Raw genomic sequence first — 21,698 nt, 5'->3', positions numbered from 1 at the left:
CATCAGGTAGCCACAGTATTGGAATTTCAGCTAACTCTAGACTGATGATCATATTGCCACAATGTTATACATCAGTTATCTCAGTAAAGCTGAAAACCCAAACAAACAAAGCAAAACAAAATTTTAAAAATGAGGTATATACATACAATGACCATGGAAAAGAAGGGGATGCTACAATATGGATTAGCCTTTAGGAGATTACGCTAAATGAAACAAACCAATTACAAAAAGACAAACCCTGTATGATTCCATTTATATGAGTTACCTAGAGTAGTTTAGATAGAAGCAGAAAGTGGTATGCTGGTTTCATGGTCTAGAGTAGAGGGAGAAATGAAGAGCTGTTGTTTAATGGGTATAGAGTTCAGTTTTGAAAGTTCTGGAGATTGCACAATTATGTAAAGTTATCAATGTTTAAGACTATTAAACTGTATATTTAAAGATAATTATGATTGTAAATATTATTTTATGTGTATTTCACCACAATTAAAAGTAAAAATAAACTGGTGAGTACTGAAAAGAGCAATAAACAAATTCATAATTATAATGGGAATTTTAATATCCCTCTAATTATTGGCATAACAGGCAGTAAATAAGTAAACATATAAACATTTTAATCAATACTATCCAGCAACATGATTTAATTAATTTTATAAAGCATTCAACCACAAAACAGCCACATACATTTTTTTTCCCGAGGCACATATAAATAGACATCAATGAGACAATACTTAGAGACCAAAATCTTAAGTATATAAGAGTTGAAATAATGTCAAGTAAGATCTCTAAGGGGCTTTCCTGGTAGTTCAGCTGGTAGACAATCCACTTGCAATGCAGGAGACCCCAGTTGGATTCCTGGGTTGGGAAGATCCCCTGCAGCAGAGCATGACACCCCACTCTGGTACTCTTGCCTGGAGAATTCCAATGGCCAGAGGAGCCTGGCAGGCTGAAGTCCATGGAATCACAAAGAGTTGGACACAACTGAGCAACTAAGCACAGCACAGCACAGCACAAGGTCTCTAACAAATTGGGAAAAAATAACTCTTTTATCTAGAAAATCCCAAAATATTTTTAAATAAATCAACACGGGTTAAAAGGAAATCTGAAGATAATTAGAAAATATTTTTTACTGGATGAAATGAAAAATGTATCAATTTTTTTCAGATGCAATTCAAGTATTTTTAAAAGTCTATAAAAAATGTTCAGAAAATAGATATTAACATAGAAAAAATAAATTTGTATTTTTACTTTCCACTATATGCAAAAATCAATGCCAAACCCCCAAATAATAGTGTTTCTCTAACTTTAATGTGCATCAGATTCATCTAGTGGTGGTTTAGTCATTAAATCATGTCTGAATCTTGTGACCACATGGATTGTAGCCCGCCAGGTTTCTCTGTCCATGGGATTTTACAGGCAAGAATACTGGAGTGGGTTGCCATTTCCTTCTCCAGGGAATCTTCCTGACCCAGGGATGGACCCTCATCTCTTGCTTGGTAAGCAGATTCTTTACCTCTGAACCACCTAGGGAGCCAGATTCATCTAGAGTTCTTGTTAAAAACAGATTTTTAAACCTCTTATACAGAAAATCTGGTTGAATAAAGCATTGAATGGGACTCAAAAATTTACATTTTTAACAAATTCCCAGGTGACATTGATCTGGGTATGACATTTTAAGAATAATTGTTATAAAAATCTTAGATATAAATAGGAGAATGTTTTTACAACTATGGAGTGGACAAGGATTTCTTAATGAGAACCCAAATGTGAAACTATAAAGGAAAAGATTAAAAAGGTCAACTATATTAAAATACAAAACAAAAAACAAAAAAACTGCTCATTAAACACAGATTAGAGTTAAGATATAAGCCATAATCTGTGAAAATATTTTTATTGTATATAATTGACAACTGAATGTTATTCAGAACATGGAAAGAATATCTATATATGAATAAGGAAAAAACTCTTGAATTAGTTGTTGTTGTTATTCAGTCAATAAGTCACGTCTGACTCTTTGCAACCCCATGGCCTGCAGCTTGCCAGCCTCCTCTGTCCACCACTATCTACTGGAGTTTGCTCGTATTCAGGTCAATTGAGTCAGTGATGCTACCTAACCATCTCATCACTCCCTTCTTCTATTGCCTTCAGTCTTTCCCAGCATCAGGGTCTCTTCGAATGAATTGGTTCTTTGGATCAGGTCGCCAAAGTATTGGAGCTTCAGCTTCATCATCAGTCCTTCCAATGAATATTCAGAGTTGGTTTCCTTTAGGGTTGACTGGTTTGATCTCCTTGCTGTTCAAAGGATTCTCAAGCATCTTCTCCAGCACCACAATTCAAATTCATCAATTCTTCAGGCACTCAGCCTTCTTTATGGTCCAACTCTCACATTTTTACATGACTACTGGAAAAACCACAGCTTTGACTATAAGGATATTTGTCAGCAAAGTGTGCCTCTGCTTTTTAATACACTGTCTGGGTTTATAATAACTTTTCTTCCAAGGAGCAACTGTCTTTTAATTTCATGGCTGCAGTCACCATCCACAGGGATTTTGAAGCCCAAGGGGGAAAATAAATCTCTCACTTCTCCCACTTTTTCCCCTTCTATTTGACATGAAGTGATGGGATTGGATACCATCATTTTGGTTTTTGAATGTTGAGTTTTAAGCCAGCTTTTTCACTCTCCTCTTTCACCCTCATCAAGAGATTCTTTAGTTCCTCTTCACTTTCAGCCATTAGACCTCTTCACTTTCAGCCATTAGAGTGGGTGTCATCTGCATATCTGAGGTTGTTGATATTTCTCCAGGTAATCTTGATTCCAGCTTTTGCTTCATCCAGCCCAGCATTTTGCATGATGTACTCTGCATGTAAGTTAAGTAAACAGAGTGATAACACACAGCCTGGTCAAACTCCTTTCCCAATTTTAAACCAGTCATTTGTTCCATGTCCAGTTCTAACTGTTGCTTCTTGACCTCCATACAGGTTTCTTAGGAAACAAGTAAGGTGGTCTGGTATTCTCATCTCTTCAAGAATTTTCCACAGTTAATTGTGATCCACACTGTCAAAGGTCTTAGTTTCGTCAATGAAGTAGATGTTTTTCTGAGATTTCCTTGCATTTTTCATAATCCAATGAATGGCAGCAATTTGATCTCTGATTTCCCCGTCTCTTTGAAACCCAGCTTGTACATCTGGAAGTTCTTTGTTCAGTTACTGCTGAAACCTAACTTGAATGATTTTTAACATAAATTGCTAGTATGTGAAATGAGTGCAATTTTATGGTAGTTTGAACATTCTTTGCCATTTCCCATCTTTGGGATTGGAATGAGAACGGAACTTTTTTAGTCCTGTGGCCACTGCTGAGTTCTCCAAGTGTACTGACCCATTGAGTGCAGCACTTTAACAGCATCATCTTTTAGGGTTTTAAATAGCTCAGCTGGAATTCTGTCACATCCATTGACTTTGTTTGTAGTAATTCTTCCCAAGGCCCGCTTGACTTCACCCTCTAGGATGTCTGGCTCTAGGTAAATGACTACATCTTCATGGTTATTTGGGTCAATGAGACCTTTTATCTACAGGTCTTTTGTGTATTATTACCACTTCTTAATCTCTTCTGCTTTTTTTAGGTCTTTACTATTCCTGTCCTTTATCATGCCCATCATTTCATGAAATGTTTCTTTGTATATCCAATATTCCTGAAGAGACCTCTATTCTTTCTCATTCTATTGTTTCCTTCTCTTTCTTTGCATTTAAAAAGGTCTCCTTATCTCTTTTTGCTCTTCTCTGGAACTCTGAATTCAGTTGGTATATTTCTCCCTTTCTCCCTTGCTTTTCTTTTTTCTTCTCAGCTATTTGTAAAGCCTTCTCAGTCAACCACTTTCCCTTCCTGCATTTCTTTTTCTTTAGGATGGTTTTGGTCATTGCCTTCTATACAGTGTTTTGATTCTCTGTCCATAGTTCTTCAGGCACTCTGTCTACCAGATCTAATCCCTTGACTCTGTTTGTCACCTCCACTGTATTTCCCTACTTTCTTCAATTTAAGCCTGAATTTTGCAATGAGGAGCTCATGATCTAAGCTACAGTCAGCTCCAGGTCTTATTTTGCTGACTGTATAAAGTTTCTCCATATTCAGCTGCAAAGAACATGAACAATCTGATTTCAGTATTGAGCATCTGGTGATATCTATGTGTATAGTCATCTCTTGGATTATTGGAAAGGAAGTTTGCTATGACCAGCATACTCTGTTGACAAAGCTTTGTGAAACTTTGTGCTGTTTCATTTTGTATTCCAAAGCCAACATGCCTGTTATTCTAGGTATTTCTTTACTTCCTACATTTGCATTCTAGTCCCCTATAATGAAAAGGAAATCTTTTTTTTTTTTTTTTGATGTTAGTTCTAGAAAATTTGCAGATTTTCATGGAACTGATCAGCTTCAGATTCTTAGGCTTTATTGGTTGGGGCATAGACTTGGATTACTTCATGATGTTGAGTGGTTTGCCTTGGAAATGAATCAAGATCATTTTGTCATTTTTTTAAATATAAATTTATTTATTTTAACTGGAGGCTAATCACTTTACAATATTGTAGTGGTTTTGTTATACATTGACATAAGTCCGTCACGGGTGTACATGTGTTCCCCATCCTGACCCCCCCTCAAACCTCCCACACAATCCCATCCCTCTGGGTCACCCCAGTGCACCAGCCCCGAGTACCCTGCCTCATGCATTGAACCTGAACTGGTGATCCGTTTCACATATGGTAATATACATGCTTCAATGCCATTCTCCCAAATCATCACACCCTCGCCCTCTCCCACAGAGTCCAGAAGACTGTTCTATACATCTGTGTCTCTTTTGCTGTCTCACATAGAGGGTTATCATTACCATATTTCTAAATTCCATATATATGTTAGTATAGTGTATTGGTGTTTTCTTTCTAGCTTACTTCACTCTGTATAATAGACTCCAGTTTCATCCACCTCATTAGAATTGATGCAAATATATTCTTTTTAACTGCTGAGTAATATTCCATTGTGTATATTTACCACATTGTTCTTATCCATTCGTCTGCTGATGGACATCTAGGTTGCTTCCATGTCCTGGCTATTATAAACAGTGCTGCAATGAACATTGGGTTACACGTGTCTCCTTCAATTCTGGTTTCCTCAGTGTGTATGTCCAACAGTGGGATTGTTGGGTCGTATGACAGATTTATATCCTTTTTTTTTTTTTTTTTTAAGGAATCTCCATGCTGTTCACCATAGTGGCTGTACTCGTTTGCAGTCCCACCAAGAGTGTAAGAGGGTTCCCTTTTCTCCACACCTTCTCCAGCATTTATTGCTTTTAAATTTTGGATAGGAGCCATTCTGATTGGTGTGAAATGGTACCTCAGTGTGGTTTTGATTTGCATTTCTCTGATAATGAGTGATGTTGAGCATCTTTTCATGTGTTTGTTAGCCATCTCTATGACTCCTTTAGAGAAATGTCTGTTTAGTTCTTTGGCCCATTTTTTGATTGGGTCATTTATTTTTCTGGAATTGAGCTGCGGGAGTTGCTTGTATATCTTTTAGATGAATTCTTTGTCAGTTGCTTCATTTGCTATTATTTTCTCCCGTTCTGAAGGCTGTCTTTTTACCTTGCTTATAGTTTCCTTTGTTGTGCAGAAGCTTTTAAGGTTAATTAGTTCCCATTTGTTTATTTTTGCTTTTATTTCCAATAATCTGGGAGGTGGGTCATAGAGGATCCTGCTGTGATTTATGTTGGAGAGTGTTTTGCCTATGTTCTCCTCTAGGAGTTTTATAGTTTCTGGTCTTACATTTAGATCTTTAATCCATTTTGAATTTACTCTTGTGTGTCATGTTAGAAAGTGTTCTAGTTTCATTCTTTTACAAGTGGTTGAGCAGTTTTCCCAGCATCACTTGTTAAAGAGATTGTCTTTTCTCCATTGTATAGTCTTGCCTCCTTTGTCAAAGATAAGGTGTCCATAATGAAGTCAAGTCACTCAGTCGTGTCTGACTCTTTGCGACCCCATGGATTGTAGCTCACCAGGCTCCTCAGTCCATGGAATTTTCCAGGCAAGAGTACTGGAGTGGGTTGCCATTTTCTTCTCCAGGGAATCTTCCTAACCCAGGGATCAAACCCGGGTCTCCTGCACTGCAGGCAGACACTTTACCGTCTGAGCCACCAGGGAAGCCCCAACCTAAGGTGTCCATAGGTGTGTGGATTTATCTCTGAGCTTTCTATTTTGTTCCATTGATCTATATTTGTCTTTGTGCCAGTAACATAATGTCTTGACGACTGTAGCTTTGTAGTAGAGCTGGAAGTCAGGCAGGTTGATTCCTCCAGTTCCATTCTTCTTTTTCAGGATTGCTTTGGCTATTGGAGGTTTTCTGTATTTCCATACAAATTGTGAAATTACTTGTTCTAGTTCTGTGAAAAAATACTGTTAGTAGCTTGATAGGGATTGCATTGAATCTATAGATTGCTTTGGGTATTATACTCATTTTCACTATATTGATTCTTCTAGTCCATGAACATGGTATATTTCTCCATCTATCTGTGTCCTCTTTGATTTCTTTCATCAGTGTTTTATAGTTTTATATTAGAGGTCTTTATATATAAGGTAGATATATTCCGAAGTATTTTATTCTTTTTGTTTCAATGGTGAATGGGAATGTTTCCTTAATTTCTCTTTCTGTTTTTTCATTGTTAGTGTATAGGAATGCAAGGGATTGCTGTGTTAATTTTATATCCTTCACTATATTCATTGATTAGCTCTACTACTTTTCTGGTTGTGTCTTCAGGGTTTTCTAAGTAGAGGATCAGGTTATCTGCTAACAGTGAGAGTTTTATTTAATCATCTCCAATCTGGATTCCCTTTATTTAATTTTCTGCATTGATTGTTGTGGCCAAAACTTCTAAAGCTATGTTGTGTAGTAGTGATGAGAGTGGGCACCCTTGTTCTGTTCCTGACTTTAGGGAAAATTCTTTCAATTTTTCACCATTGAGATTTATATTTGTTGTGGGTTTGTCATATATAGCTTTTACTATGTTGAGGTATGTTCCTTCTATTCCTGTTTTCTGGAGGGTTTTTATCATAAATGGGTGTTGAATTTTGTCAAAGGCTTTCTCTGCATCTATTGAGATATTATATGGTTTTTATCTTTCAATTTGTTAATGTTATGTATTGCATTGATTGATTTGTGGATATTGGAGAATTCTTGCACCCCTGGGATAAAGCCTACTTGGTCATGATGTATGATCTTTTTAATATGTTGTTGATTTCTGTTTGCTAGAATTTTGTTTAGGATATTTGCATCTATGTTCATCAATGATATTGGCCTATAGTATTCTTTTTTGTGGTATCTTTGTCTGGTTTTGGTGTTAGGGTAATGGTGGCCTCATAGAATGAGTTTGGAAGTTTACCTTCCTCTGCAATTTTCTAGAAGAGTTAGAGTAGGATAGGTGTTAGCTCTTCTCTAAATTTTTGGTAAAATTCAGCTGTGAAGCTGTCTGGTCCTGGGACTTTGTTTTCTGGAAGATTTCTGGTTACAGTTTCAATATCCATGCTTCTGATGGGTCTGCTAAGATTTTCAATTTCTTTTGGTTCAGTTTTGGAAAGTTATATTTTTCTAAGAATTCATCCATTTCTTCCAAGTTGTCCAATTTTTTTGGCAAAGAGTTACTCATAGTAGTCTCTTAATGATCCTTTGTATTTCTGTGTTTTCTGTTGTGATTTCTGAATTTTCATTTCTAATTTTGTTGATTTGATTCTTTTCCCAATGTTTCTTGATGACTCTGGCTATGGTTTGTTGATTTTATTTATATTCTCAAAGAACCAGGTTTAGGCTTTTTTGATTTTAACTATGGTCTCTTGTTTCTTTTGCATTTATTTCTGCCCTAATTTTTAGGATTTCTTTCATTCTACTAACCCTGGGCTTCTTCATGTTCTCCTTTTCTAGTTGCTTTAGATGTGCAGTTAGGTTACTTTATTTTTTCTCTTGCTTCTTGAGGTAAGCCTGTATTGCTATGAACCTTCTCCTTAGCACTGCTCTTATAGTGTCCCATAGGCTTTGGGTTGTTGTGTTTTCATTTTCCTTCGTTTCTATGCATATTTTGATTTTTTTTTTATTTCTTCTGTGATTTGATAGTTATTCAGCAGCATGTTGTTCAGCCTCCATATGTTTGAATTGTTCTAGTTTTTCTCCTCTAAGTGACATTTAATCTTACTTCATTGTGGTAAGAAAAGAGGCTTGGAATGATTTATCTTTTTTTTTTAAATTAATTTATCAAGGCTAGATTTATGGCCCAGGATGTGATCTATCCTGGAGAAGGTTCCATGTGCACTTGAAAAAAAGGTGAAATTCAGTGTTTTGGGGTGAAATGTCCTATAGATATCAATTAGGTCTAACTGGTCTATCGTATCATTTAAAGTTTGTGTTTCTTTCTTAATTTTCTGTTTAGTTGATCTATCCATAGGTGTGAGTGGGGTATTGAAGTTTCCCACTATTATTGTCTTATCATTAATTTCCCCTTTCATATTTGTTAGCATTGGCCTTACATACTGTGGTGCTCCTATGTTGGGTGCATACATATTTATAATGTTATATCTTCTTGGATTGATCCTCTGATCATTATATAGTGTCCTTCTTTGTCTCTTTTCACAGTCTTTATTTTAAAGCCTATTTTATCTGACATGAGTATTGCTACTCCTGCTTTCTTTTGGTCTCTATTTGCGTGGAATATCTTTTTCCACCCCTTCACTTTCAGTCTGTATGTGTTCCTGGTTTTGAGGTGGGTCTCTTGTAGACAACATATATAGGGGTCTTGTTTTTGTATCCATTCAGCCAGTCTTTGTCTTTTGGTTGGGGCATTCAACCCATTTAAATTTAAGGTAATTATTGATAAGTATGATACCGGTGCCATTTACTTTGTTGCTTTGTGTTCGAGTTTATACACCCTTTCTGTGTTTCCTGTCTAGAGAAGATCCCTTAGCACTTCTTCTAGAGCTGGTTTGGTGGTGCTGAATTCTCTCAGCTTTTGCTTGTCTGTAAAGCTTTTGATTTCTCCTTCGTATTTGAATGAGATCCTTGCTGGGTACAGTAATCTGGGTTGTAGGTTTTTCTCTTTCATCACTTTAAGTATGTCCTGCCATTCCCTTCTGGCCTGAAGAGTTTCTATTGAAAGATCAGCTGTTATCCTTATGGGAATCCCCTTGTGTGTTATTTATTCTTTTTGCCTCACTGCTTTTCATATTTGTTCTTTGTGTTTGATCTTTGTTAATTTGATTAATATGTGTCTTGGGGTGTTTTGCCTTGGGTTTATCCTGTTTGGGACTCTCTGGGTTTATTGGACTTGGGTGACTATTTCCTTCCCCATTGGAGGGAAGTTTTCAACTATTATCTCCTCAAGTATTTTCTCATGGTCTTTCTTTTTGTCTTCTTCCAGGACTAATATGATTCAAATGTTGGGGCGTTTAACATTGTTCCAGAGGTCTCTGAGGTTGTCCTCATTTCTTTTAATTCTTTTTTTCTTTTTTCCTCTCTGCTTCATTTATTTCTACCATTCTATCTTCTACCTCACTTATCCTATCTTCTGCCTCTGTTATTCTACTGTTGGTTTCCTCCAGAGTGTTTTTGATCTCATTTATTGCATTATTCATTGTATATTGACTATTTTTTATGTCTTTTAGGTCCTTGTTAAACATTTATTGAATCTTCTCAATCCTTGTCTCCAGGCTATTTATCTGTAACTCCATTTTTTTTCAAGATTTTAGATCATTTTCACTATCATTGTTCTGAATTCTTTATCAGGTAGATTCCCTTTCTCTTCCTCTTTTGGTTGGTTTGGTGGGCATTTATCCTGTTCCTTTACCTGCTGAGTATTTCTCTGCCTTTTCACCTTGTTTAGATTGCGGTGTTTGGGGTGACCTTTCCATATTCTGGCAGTTTGTGGTTCCTCTTTATTGTGGAGGTTCCTCCCTGTGGGTGGGTTTGGATGGGTGGCTTGTCAAGATTTCCTGGTTAGGGAAGCTTGTTTCAGTGTTCTGGTGGGTGGAACTGGATTTCTTCTCTCTGGAGTGCAATGAAGTGTCCAGTAGTGAGTTTTGAGATGTCAATGGTTTTGATGTGACTTTGGGCAGCCTGTTTATTGAAACTCAGGACTATGTTCCTGTGTTACTGGAGAATTTGCATGGTATATCTCTGGAACTTGTTGGCTCTTTGGTGGTGCTTGGTTTCGGTGTAGGTGTGGAGGCGTTTGTTGAGCCCTTATCAATTAATGTTCCCTGAATCAGGAGTTCTCTGGTGTTCTGAGGTTTTGGACTTAAGCTTCCTGCCTCTGGTTTTCAGTCTTATTCTTACAGTAGCCTCAAGACTTCTCCATCTCCTTTAGAAGACAATGGGCTGCCTTTCTAGGTGCCTGATGCCCTCTGCCAGCATTCAGAAGTTGTTCTGTGGAATTTGCTCAGCGTTCAAATGTTCTTTTGATGAATTTTGGGGGGAGAAAGTGGTCTCCCCGTCCTATTCCTCTGCCATCTTAGGACTGCCCCCTACATTCTGTCATTTTTGAGGATGCATCCAAGTACTGCTTTTCACACTCTTTTGCTGACTCTGAGGGCTACTCCACTTTTTTAAGGGATTCTTGCCCAAAGTAGTAGATATAATGGGCATCTGAATTAAGTTCTCCCTTTTCTGTCCATTTTAGTTCACTGATTCCTAAGATGTCAATGTTCAGTCGCTGTGGTTAGTTGCTCAGTGATGACAGACTCTTTGTGACCCCATGGACTGTAGCCCACCAGGCTCCTTTGGCCATGGGGATTCTCCAGGCAAGAATACTGGAGTGGGTTTCCATGCTCTCCTCTAGGGGATCTTCCCAACCCAGGGATCGAACCCAGGTTTTCCACATTGTAGGTGGATTCTTTACCTAGTGAGCCACCAGGGAAGCCCAAGAATATACTGCATTGCCGGTGGATTCTTTACCAGCTGAGCTACCAGGAAAGCTCAGCATGATAAGTATCCTGATTGACCATATCCAATTTACCTTGTTTCATAGACCTAACATCTTAGGTTCCTATGCAATGTAGTTCTTTATAGCATGGATCCTTACTTTTATCACCAGACACATACACATCTGATATTTTTTTCTGCTTTTGCCCAGCCACTTCATTATTTCTAGAGTTGTTCATAATTTCCCTTCACTCTTCCCCAGTAGTATTCAGACACCTTCTGACCTGAGAGTCTCATCTTCCAGTGTCATATCATTTTGCCTTTGAATACTCTCCACGAAGTTCTTCAAGCAAGAATATAAGTGGCTTAACATTTCCTCCTTCAGTGAACCATGTTTTATCAGAATTCTTCTATGACCTGTCAGTCTTGGATGGCTCATAGCTTCATTGAGATACACAACTCCTTTTGCCACACAAGGCATGGTTCCATGAAAGGAGTTTACCTAATAGAAAAGTACAAAGAAAACATAACTAGACACTTCACAAAAAGGGAACATAACTGGACTGTGAACATATAAAATATGATTGATTTTAGTAATATATCAGTGTGATGTAAATTATCCATGGTTACATAAAATGTATACTCACCAGATTGATAAAAATTTTAAAGTCTGACAATATCAAGTGTTGCCAAGAACACGAGGCAATAGGAATTTTCATATTCTGTTAATAGAAGAATCAGTTTCCATTGAATAAAAGTAAAATATTGTCTACTAAAATTGAGTATGGGAATATCTTATGATCCAACAAAGTCCTATGCATTTATTCCAAAATGTTATACACAAAAGCTTATAACAGTAATGTTCAGAACAGCAAACTTGAATACTACCCAATAGTTCATCCACAGTTGATAGGAAAAAGAAATTGTGTCATAATCACACAATGGATTACTATGTATAACATTTTAATGATCCACAGCTAGTCATAAATATGTATGGATATCCAAAATACAATTTTGTGAAAATGGAACAAGTGACAGAAGGATATATGCATAGCATCTTAACATTTATATAATTTCTAAAGCCAATCAAAAGTATGCAATGCATTTTTTAAGGATTGCATAATAAGCATTAAATATTATGAAAACTAAGATAACTATTATCACAAAATTTAGAATTTCTGTTATCTCTGCAGTGATGTGGAGAAGGAAATGGCAACCCACCCCAGTATTCTTGCCTGGAGAATCCCGTGGATGGAGGAGCCTGGCAGGCTGCAATCCATGGGGTTGCTGAGAGTTGGACACGACTTCACTTTCACTTTTCACTTTCATTCATTGGAGAAGGAAATGGCAACCCACTCCAATATTCTTGCCTGGAGAATCCCAGGGACAGAGGAGCCTGGTTGGCTGGCATCTATGGGGTCGCACAGAGTTGTACACGACTGAAGCAACTTAGCAGCAGAGCAGCTGCAGTGATGAAAGTGTGATATAATTGGGAAAAATTATAAAGGGATTCTGAATTTCTGGTATTCTTCTGTGTCTTAAACAGAGTGTAGGAAAGTTGAGTGCTCTTTTAATAATATCATTCATTAAACTACACAGTACATTTTATGCACTCTTTTTTTGTATGCATGATATAAAAATCCTATGGTAGTCTCCTTTTGAGTTTCAGTTCAAATTAAAAGTTTCTGTCATGCTTTTAAGGTTCTGGGTTATCTGATCCTTCTCTATTAAATTGTTTCCAACTATTCCCTAGCATGTTCTCTACCTTCCATGTACTTTCTTATGGCATTTCCCTTAAGTTGAATGTTCCCCACCTCATTTCTATCTAAACCAAATCAGTTCTCAAAGGATGACTTCCTGCACCAGTGTCTTCACAATCCAGTCTAATGCTTACTTCACCCTTCTCTGCATCCCTTTTGCTTCCCAAAAGGAGTAGCTCTTCACCAAATGATTTAGCACTTCATTGGTTTCCAATTGTTTAATATGTCTTAGCATTTGTTTCATTGGTGCTGTTCTTCTTTTCCATCTTGTTATGACCGAACAGAGTCCTAGACTCACCGAACATATAAAATAAACATATAAAATAAAAATTACTGAAATTGGCTAAAGTTTGTAATAAATAGAATTTATTAAAAGCTATGTGGATTTAATGCATTCAAAATATGCATCAAAATAATCACAAGAGGTATTCAACTAAAAACTCTGCTGTGATACATAAGGATTTTCCACCTTTGACACACCCTTTAAAAACAAATGAACATGACTAAATTGCTTCAAGCTAAGAACATGGCATCCATTCCTATCAGCTCAGTTCACACAGTCATGTCCTACGCTTTGCCACCCCATGAACCACAGCATGCCAGGCCTCCCTGTCCATCACCAACTGTTGGAGTCTACCCAAACCCATGTTCACTGAGTCAGTGATGCCATCCAACCATCTCATCCTCTGTCATCCCCTTATCCTACTGCCCTCAATCTTTCCCAGCATCAGGGTCTTTTCAAATGAGTCAGCTCTTCACATCAGGTGGCCAAAATATTGGAGTTTCAGCTTCAACATCAGTCCTTCCAATGAATACCCAGGACTGATCTCCTTTAGGATGGACTGGGTGGATCTCCATGCAGTCCAAGGGACTCTGAAGAGTCTTCTTCAACACCAGAGTTCACATCAGTTCATGGCAAAGAGAAAGGGGAAAAAGTGGATGCAGTGACATATTTTCTTTCCTTGGGCTTCAAAATCACTGTAGGTGGTGACTGCAGCCATGGAATTAGAACAACAGGTTTTGGTATTAGGGTGATGGTGGCCTCATAGAATGAATTTGGAAGTTTACCTTCCTCTGCAATTTTCTGGAAGAGTTTGAGTAGGATAGGTGTTAGCTCTTCTCTAAATTTTTGGTAGAATTCAGCTGTGAAGCCGTCTGGACATGGGCTTTTGTTTGCTGGAAGATTTCTGATTACAGTTTTAACTTCCATGCTTGTGATGGGCCTGTTAAGACTTTCTATTTCTTCCTGGTTCAGTTTTGGAAAGTTGTACTTTTCTAAGACTTTGTCCATTTCTTCCACGTTGTCCATTTTATTGGCATATAATTGCTGATAGTAGTCTCTTATGATCCTTTGTATTTCTGTGTTGTCTGTTGTGATCTCTCCATTTTCATATCTAATTTTAGTGATTTGATTTTTCTCCCTTTGTTTCTTGATGAGTCTGGCTAATGGTTTGTCAATTTTATTTATCCTTTCAAAGAACCCACTTTTGGCTTTGTTGATTTTTGCTATGGTCTCTTTTGTTTCTTTTGCATTTATGTCTGCCCTAATTTTTAAGATTTCTTTCCTTCTACTAACCCTGGGGTTCTTCATTTCTTCCTTTTCTAGTTGCTTTAGGTGTAAAGTTAGGTTATTTATTTGAGTTTTTTCTTTTTTCTTGAGGTATGCCTGTATTACTATGAACTTTCCCCTTAGCACTGCTTTTACAGTGTCCCACAGGTTTTGGGTTGTTGTGTTTTCATTTTCATTCGTTTCTATGCATATTTTGATTTCTTTTTTGATTTCTTCTGTGATTTGTTGGTTATTCAACAGTGTGTTGTTCAGCCTCCATATGTTGGAATTTTTAATAGTTTTTCTCCTGTAATTGAGATCTAATCTTACTGCATTGTGATGCCACAAAAAAAGAAAACTACAGGCCAATATCACTGATAAACATAGATGCAAAAATTCTTAACAAAATTCAAGCAATCGGAATCCAAAAACACATTAAGAACATCATACACCATGACCAAGAATGCTTTATCCCAGGGATGCAAGGATTCTTCAATACCCGCAAATCAATCAATGTTCAGTTCAGTTCAGTTCAGTCGCTCAGTCGTGTCTGACTCTTTGCGACCCCATGAATTGCAGCACGCAAGGCCTCCCTGTCCATCACCAACTCCTGGAGTTCACTGAGGCTCACGTCCATCGAGTCAGTGATGCCATCCAGCCAGTGATGCCATGCAGCCATCTCATCCTCTGTCGTCCCCTTCTCCTCCTGCCCCCAATCCCTCCCGGCATCAGAGTCTTTTCCAATGAGTGAACTCTTCGCATGAGGTGGCCAAAGTACTGGAGTTTCAGCTTTAGCATCATTCCTTCCAAAGAAACCCCAGGCTGATCTCCTTCAGAATGGAGTGGTTGGATCTCCTTGCAGTCCAAGGGACTCTCAAGAGTCTTCTGCAACACCACAGTTCAAAAGCATCAATTCTTCGGCGCTCAGCCTTCTTCACAGTCCAACTCTCACATCCATGCATGACCACAGGAAAAACCATAGCCTTGAATAGACAGACATTTGTCGGCAAAGTAATGTCTCTGCTTTTTAATATGCTATCTAGGTTGGTCACAAATTTCCTTCCAAGGAGTAAGTGTCTTTTAATTTCATGGCTGCAGTCACCATCTGCAGTGATTTTGGAGCCACCCAAAATAAAGTCTGACACTGTTTCCACATATATCGCCAATGAAGTGATGGGACCAGATGCCATGATCTTCGTTTTCTGAATGTTGAACTTCAAGCCAACTTTTTTACTCTCCACTTTCACTTTCATCAAGAGGCCTTTTAGTTCCTCTTCACTTTCTGCCATAAGGGTGGTGTCATCTGCATATCTGAGTTTATTGATATTTTTCCCGGCAATCTTGATTCCAGCTTGTGTTTCTTCCAGTCCAGCATTTCTCATGATGTACTCTGCATATAAGTTAAATAAGCAGAGTGACGATATACAGCCTTGACGTACTCCTTTTCCTATTTGGAACCAGTCTGTTGTCAATGTAATACACCACATTAACAAATTGAAAAATAAAAGCCATATGATTATCTCAATAGATGCAGATCAAGTCTTTGACAAAATTCAACATCCATTTATGACAGAAAACTCTCCAGAAAGCAGGAATAGAAGGAACATACCTCAACATAATAAAAGCTATATATGACAAAACCATAGCACACATATCCTCAATGGTGAAAAATTGAAAGCATTTGCTCTAAAGTCAGGAACAAGACAAGGGTGCCCACTTTCACCATTACTATTCAACGTAGTTTTGGAAGTTTTGTCCACAACAATCAGAGCAGAAAAAGAAATAAAAGGAATCTAAATTGGAAAAGAAGAAGTAAAGCTCTCACTGTTTGCAGATGACATGATCCTCTACATATAAAACCCTAAAGACTCCACCAGAAAATTACTAGAACTAATCAATGAAAATAGTAAAGTTGCAGGGTATAAAATCTACAGACAGAAATCCCTTGCATTCCTATACACTAATAATGAGCAAATAGAAAGAGAAATCAAGGAAACAATTCCATTCACCATTGCAACGAAAAGAATAAAATATTTAGGAATATATCTACCTAAAGAAACAAAAGACCTATATATAGAAAACTATAAAGCAGTGCTGAAAGGAATCAAAGAGGACACTAACAGATTGAGAAATATACCATGTTCATTGATCTGAAGAATCAATATAGTGACAATGAGTATACTATCCAAAGCAATCTATAGATTCAATGCAATCCCTATCAAGCTACTAACAGTATTTTTTCACAGAGCTAGAACAAATAATTTCACAATTTGTATGGAAATACAAAAAACCTCGAATAGCCAAAGCAATCTTGAGAAAGAAGAATGGAACTGGAGGAATGAACCTGCCTGACTTCAGGCTCTACTACAAAGCCACAGTCATCAAGACAGTATGGTACTGGCACAAAGGCAGAAATATAGATCAATGGAACAAAATATAAAGCCCAGAGGTAAACCCACGCACCTATGGAGACCTTATCTTTGACAAAGGAGGCAAGAATATACAATGGAGAAAAGACAACCTCTTTAACAAGTGGTGCTGGGAAAACTGGTCAACCACTTGTAAAAGAATGAAACTAGAGCACTTTCTAACACCATACACAAAAATAAACTCAAAATGGATTAAAGATCTAAATGTAAGACCAGAAACTATAAAACTCTTGGAGGAGAACATAGGCAAAACACTCTCCGACATAAATCATAGCAGGATCCTCTATGACCCACTTCCCAGAATATTGGAAATAAAAGCAAAAATAAAAAAAATGGAACCTAATTAAACTTAAAAGCTTCTGCACAACAAAGGAAACTATAAGCAAGGTAAAAAGACAGCCTTCAGAACGGGAGAAAATAATAGCAAATGAAGCAACTGACAAACAATTAATCTCAAAAATATATAAGCAACTCCTGCAGCTCAATTCCAGAAAAATAAATGACCAAATCAAAAAATGGGCCAAAGAACTAAATAGACGTTTCTCCAAAGAAGACATTCAGATGGCTAACAAACACATGAAAAGATGCTCAACATCACTCATTATCAGAGAAATGCAAATCAAAACCACAATGAGGTACCATTTCACGCCAGTTAGAATGGCTGTGATCCAAAAGTCTACAAGCAATAAGTGCTGGAGAGAGTGTGGAGAAAAGGGAACCCTCTTACACTGTTGGTGGGAATGTAAACTAGTACAGCCACTATGGAGAGCAGTTTGGAGATTCCTTTAAAAACTGGAAATATAACTGCCTTATGACCCAGCAATCCCACTGCTGGGCATACACACTGAGGAAACCAGAATTGAAAGAGACACATGTTCCCCAATGTTCATCACAGCACTGTTTATAATAGCCAGGACATGGAAGCAACCTCGATGTCCATCAGCAGATGAATGGATAAGAAAGCTGTGGTACATATACACAATGGAATATTACTCAACCATTAAAAATAATACATTTGAGTCAGTTCTAACAAGGTGGATTAAACTGGAGCCTATTATAGAGTGAAGTAAGCCAGAAAGAAAAACACGAATACAGTATACTAATGCATATATATGGAATTTAGAAAGATGGTAACAATAACCCTGTATGCGAGACAGCAAAAGAGACACAGATGTGTAGAATAGTCTTTTGGTCTCTGTGGGAGAGGGAGAGGGTGGGATGATTTGGGAGAATGGCATTGAAACATGTGTATGAAACGAATCGCCAGTCCAAGTTCGATGCATGATACTAGTTGCTTGGAACTGGTGCACTGAGACGACCCAGAGGGATGGTACGGGGAGGGAGAAGGGAGGGGGATTCAGGATGGGGAACACGTGTATACCTGTGGTGCATTCATGTTGATGTATGGCAAAACCAATACAATTTTGTAAAGTAATTAACCTCCAATTAAAATAAATAAATTTATTTAAAAAAAAAGAAAGTAAAACAAAACAAACAAGCAACAACAACAACAAAAAAACACTTGCTCCTTGAGAGGAATGCATGTTAAAAAGCAGAGACATCCCTTTGCCAACAAATGTCCATACAGTGAAAGCTATGGCTTTTCCAGTAGTCATGTACTAATGTAAGAGTTGGACCATAAAGAAGGCTGTAAGCCAAAGACTTGATGGTTCTGAATTGTGGTGCTGGAGAAGACTCTTGAAAGTCCCTTGGACTACAAGGAGATAAAACCAGTCCATCCTAAAAGAAATCAGTCCAGAATATTCATTGGAAGGACTGATGCTGAAGTTCTAATACTTTGGCCACCTGATGGGAAGAACTGACTCATTGGAAAAGACCCTGATGCTGGGAAAGATTGAGGGCAATAGGAGAAGGAGGTGACAGAGGATAAAATGATTAGATAGCATGCTTGACTCAATGGATATGAATTAGATCAAACTTCAGGAGATAGCGGAAGACAGAAGAGCCTGGCGAGCTGCAGTTCATGGGGTTGCAAAGAGTTGGAAACAACTTAGAAACTGAACTATAACAAAATTGCTTCAGATCAACATATATAATTGAAACAACTAAATAGATCAGTAAGAGTTGCTGAAATTAGAAACACTGAATGAGTGGACTCTCCATCACTGAAGCTTTGAGTGACTGCTTAGGATTAAGTTAAAATAATTATTGACATCATATGGGTATTCAAATTTGCTTGCAAAGCCCATGTCCCAAAACTCTCACTGTCTTTAAACTGCAATATTACTCAGAAGCATACCTAAGCAGATTTCTTGTCATAAAATGGTAGCACTTAGATGGAGATATTGTTCTACCTTCTGTTTTGTTTTCTTATAGGTGCAAACCAATTGAATAGAAGCAAAATTATTTCATAGACAAAATAAAATGTATTTTCTTTCATAGATTTTTCCATTCAGTCCAATTGTAAACTTTTGTAATGAGCTCTCACACAGCAGCACCTGTTCTTTTGAAGTCATTCTGAAACGTGCAGAGCTCAATCTCTTTGAATTTTAACATAAAAATTCTGGCTTGTTAGGCACTAGAACAATTCTATTGGTGTTCCCAGTCTTGGTTACTGTATGAGATCTCTCAGTAGATGTAAAGAAAACTGATCAAATATTTCACTTATAAATAATATTTGGAAATACCACATGACATAGCATCAGTTGGTTTGTATTTGTGATGAAAAGAAATGAAAGAGAATTTCAGACAAACTTCCCTTCATCAGGTTTCCAACATTTCTTTCTGAGTCTGCGGCTTATTCCACTGTTTCATCTTTGTTATATCAGCATTGCTTTATCACTGAAGGACTCACATACTAGATAATGTGTTTTAATAAAAAATGGAGCCAGAAAGCCAAATCCACCAACAAAAGCAGTGGTCCACATCTGGATGCTAAATCTGAAACTTCTAGTTTTGAACTTGACCACTCAATGAAAGAAGATTAGAGAGTATATCTTTAAAGGATTGACCAACAGAAATACTGGAGCTGATTTCTAAGGAGAGTTGAAAATCCTGTTTCCTTTCTTCCCGCTCTTTTTAAGTTAATGCTTTGTTGGTCTTATATTCTTATCAATTCTCACATAAGAAAAAGGCATTTTTAATATACTACATGAAATTCTTAAAAAACCTTTGTGTTTTCTAATAATCTTTTTATGGTCTACAGGCAAAGATAATGTCTAAAATTCAGAAAATTTCATTTTATATTATAAATGATCATATTTGGCATTATATCCTTCGAATACTGTAAGTTCATTTTTTATTACTTTCAAGAACACAGGGAGAATTTATAGATGGAAAGTAAAAATAAAGAGGAAAAGCACATTGGGTGGTATCACTGTGTAAGTGAAAGTTATGTAACGATGATATTCTGAAGTAAGTTATTTAAGGTATGGGATTTTCTTAGAGAGAGAAAGAGGTTTAAGCTAAAAAAGAAGCTCTTTTCAGGATTCTTCTCCCATATAGTAGGACATGTTGCCAGGAAATAAAATATTTGATAATCAGAAAAGTGAGTCAGTTCAGATATTTCAGGGATAATGATCTAAGTTATTTTTTGGCTTATCATCAGCATCAACATAACATTGAGCGAATTCAAATTTTGTGTAATTGTTTGTTTCCAATTTGCTCTCACTTTGAACTTATTCTACCATCTCTAAAACCCTGGAACAATATCTCCTTCTTACCTTACAGCAATAAAGTGAAAGAGACAATGCAATTAGGAAATGTTCTGTGTAACGATGAGCCATTTTTAAAACGCCCATGGAAATGTTAAGGATAAGATGAAAAGCTATTGTACTTCATTCCTTTCAGATCCTGGAACTCTAAGGGTGTGTGTGTGTGTGTGTGTGTGTGTGTGTGTGTTTGGAATGAGAGGGTGTGATGCAGGTAAAGGTGAAGAGTGAGACAGGAGGCAATAAGACCTGAACATAGTACAAGGGTAATGGTAAAACTTCATTGCTGTTTATAAAAATAGTTTCCTAGTAAAATATGCCCTTCCAGGAAGCATTGACAGATGGAGTAAAGTAAAACAATCTACCATACCTGAGAATCCTGGGCAGTGCCAGCTGGATCCACTTAGAGGCTTCGAATAAATGTCAGTCATTATTAAGGGAAGTCCTCTGAGACCAGAAAGCAGAAGATTGGTTTGAAAACATCTCCCCTGCAAGGGCTCTGGTTAATGTATTGCAATCTGAACCTGTGACCATCCCTCATTAACTCCTATGTTAGTGGATCATTTTGTGTAATACAGCTGAAATTATTACTGATGATCCATTGACTGTGTTTCATGAATCTACTCGATTCATTTGGAAATAGATGGGGTGGGTGTTTGCTTGAGCATTATATGATGCTTCTCTCCTGAAGATTAACATGTTAATATTTGTAATGCACACTGAAGATGAAAATTGTTGTATAAATAATAGCTATTATCCTGTGGTACACACAGCAGCAGCTACTCCATTAGGAAAGGGGAAAAAAAGGGTAGCAATACCTGACCATGACAAAAAGTCAGATGCAAGCTTCCACACCAGCCATGCCCTCTACTCTACCATACACTGAGGTAAAGCAGTTGCCTAAAATGTGCTGAAATTCTTTAAACCATATCTGAAGAGACGAAAAACTTCGTGGTTTAACAGAAAACCAGATATCTCATCTGCCCTACTATGCTTGCAGGGTTGCACATACTTTGCCATTACAAGCTTAGTCTGGTCCCCAGCCAGAAGATTGGCATAGTAAGGCTCTGCTCAGTTGTGGCTGCTAGCCAAGTGCTGCAGTTAGTCGGAAAGGTCCTTGCCATGGTCACTACCTCTTCCACATCTCTGGAATGACCACTGTTGCCAGGATTACAAAAGATAAAATCAAACTCAAATTTAAGTGTCAGTTCACTTGTAATTCAAGTGCAAATCAAATAAAAGCCTAGATGGGTATATATGTCATCCAAAAAGGCAAACTGGCCTGTCTCTAATTCCATGAGCAAACCCCAAGTAGGCTCACAGAAGCAGCTTTGTGTTTAAAAAGCTTCTTAA

Source organism: Bos grunniens, chromosome X (assembly GCF_055505025.1).
Source record: "Bos grunniens cultivar Pamir isolate PY7600 chromosome X, Bosgru_T2T1.0, whole genome shotgun sequence".
Lineage (NCBI taxonomy): Eukaryota > Metazoa > Chordata > Mammalia > Artiodactyla > Bovidae > Bos > Bos grunniens.
The sequence above is the reverse complement of the archived record's forward strand: the minus strand, read 5'-3'. Positions refer to the sequence as shown.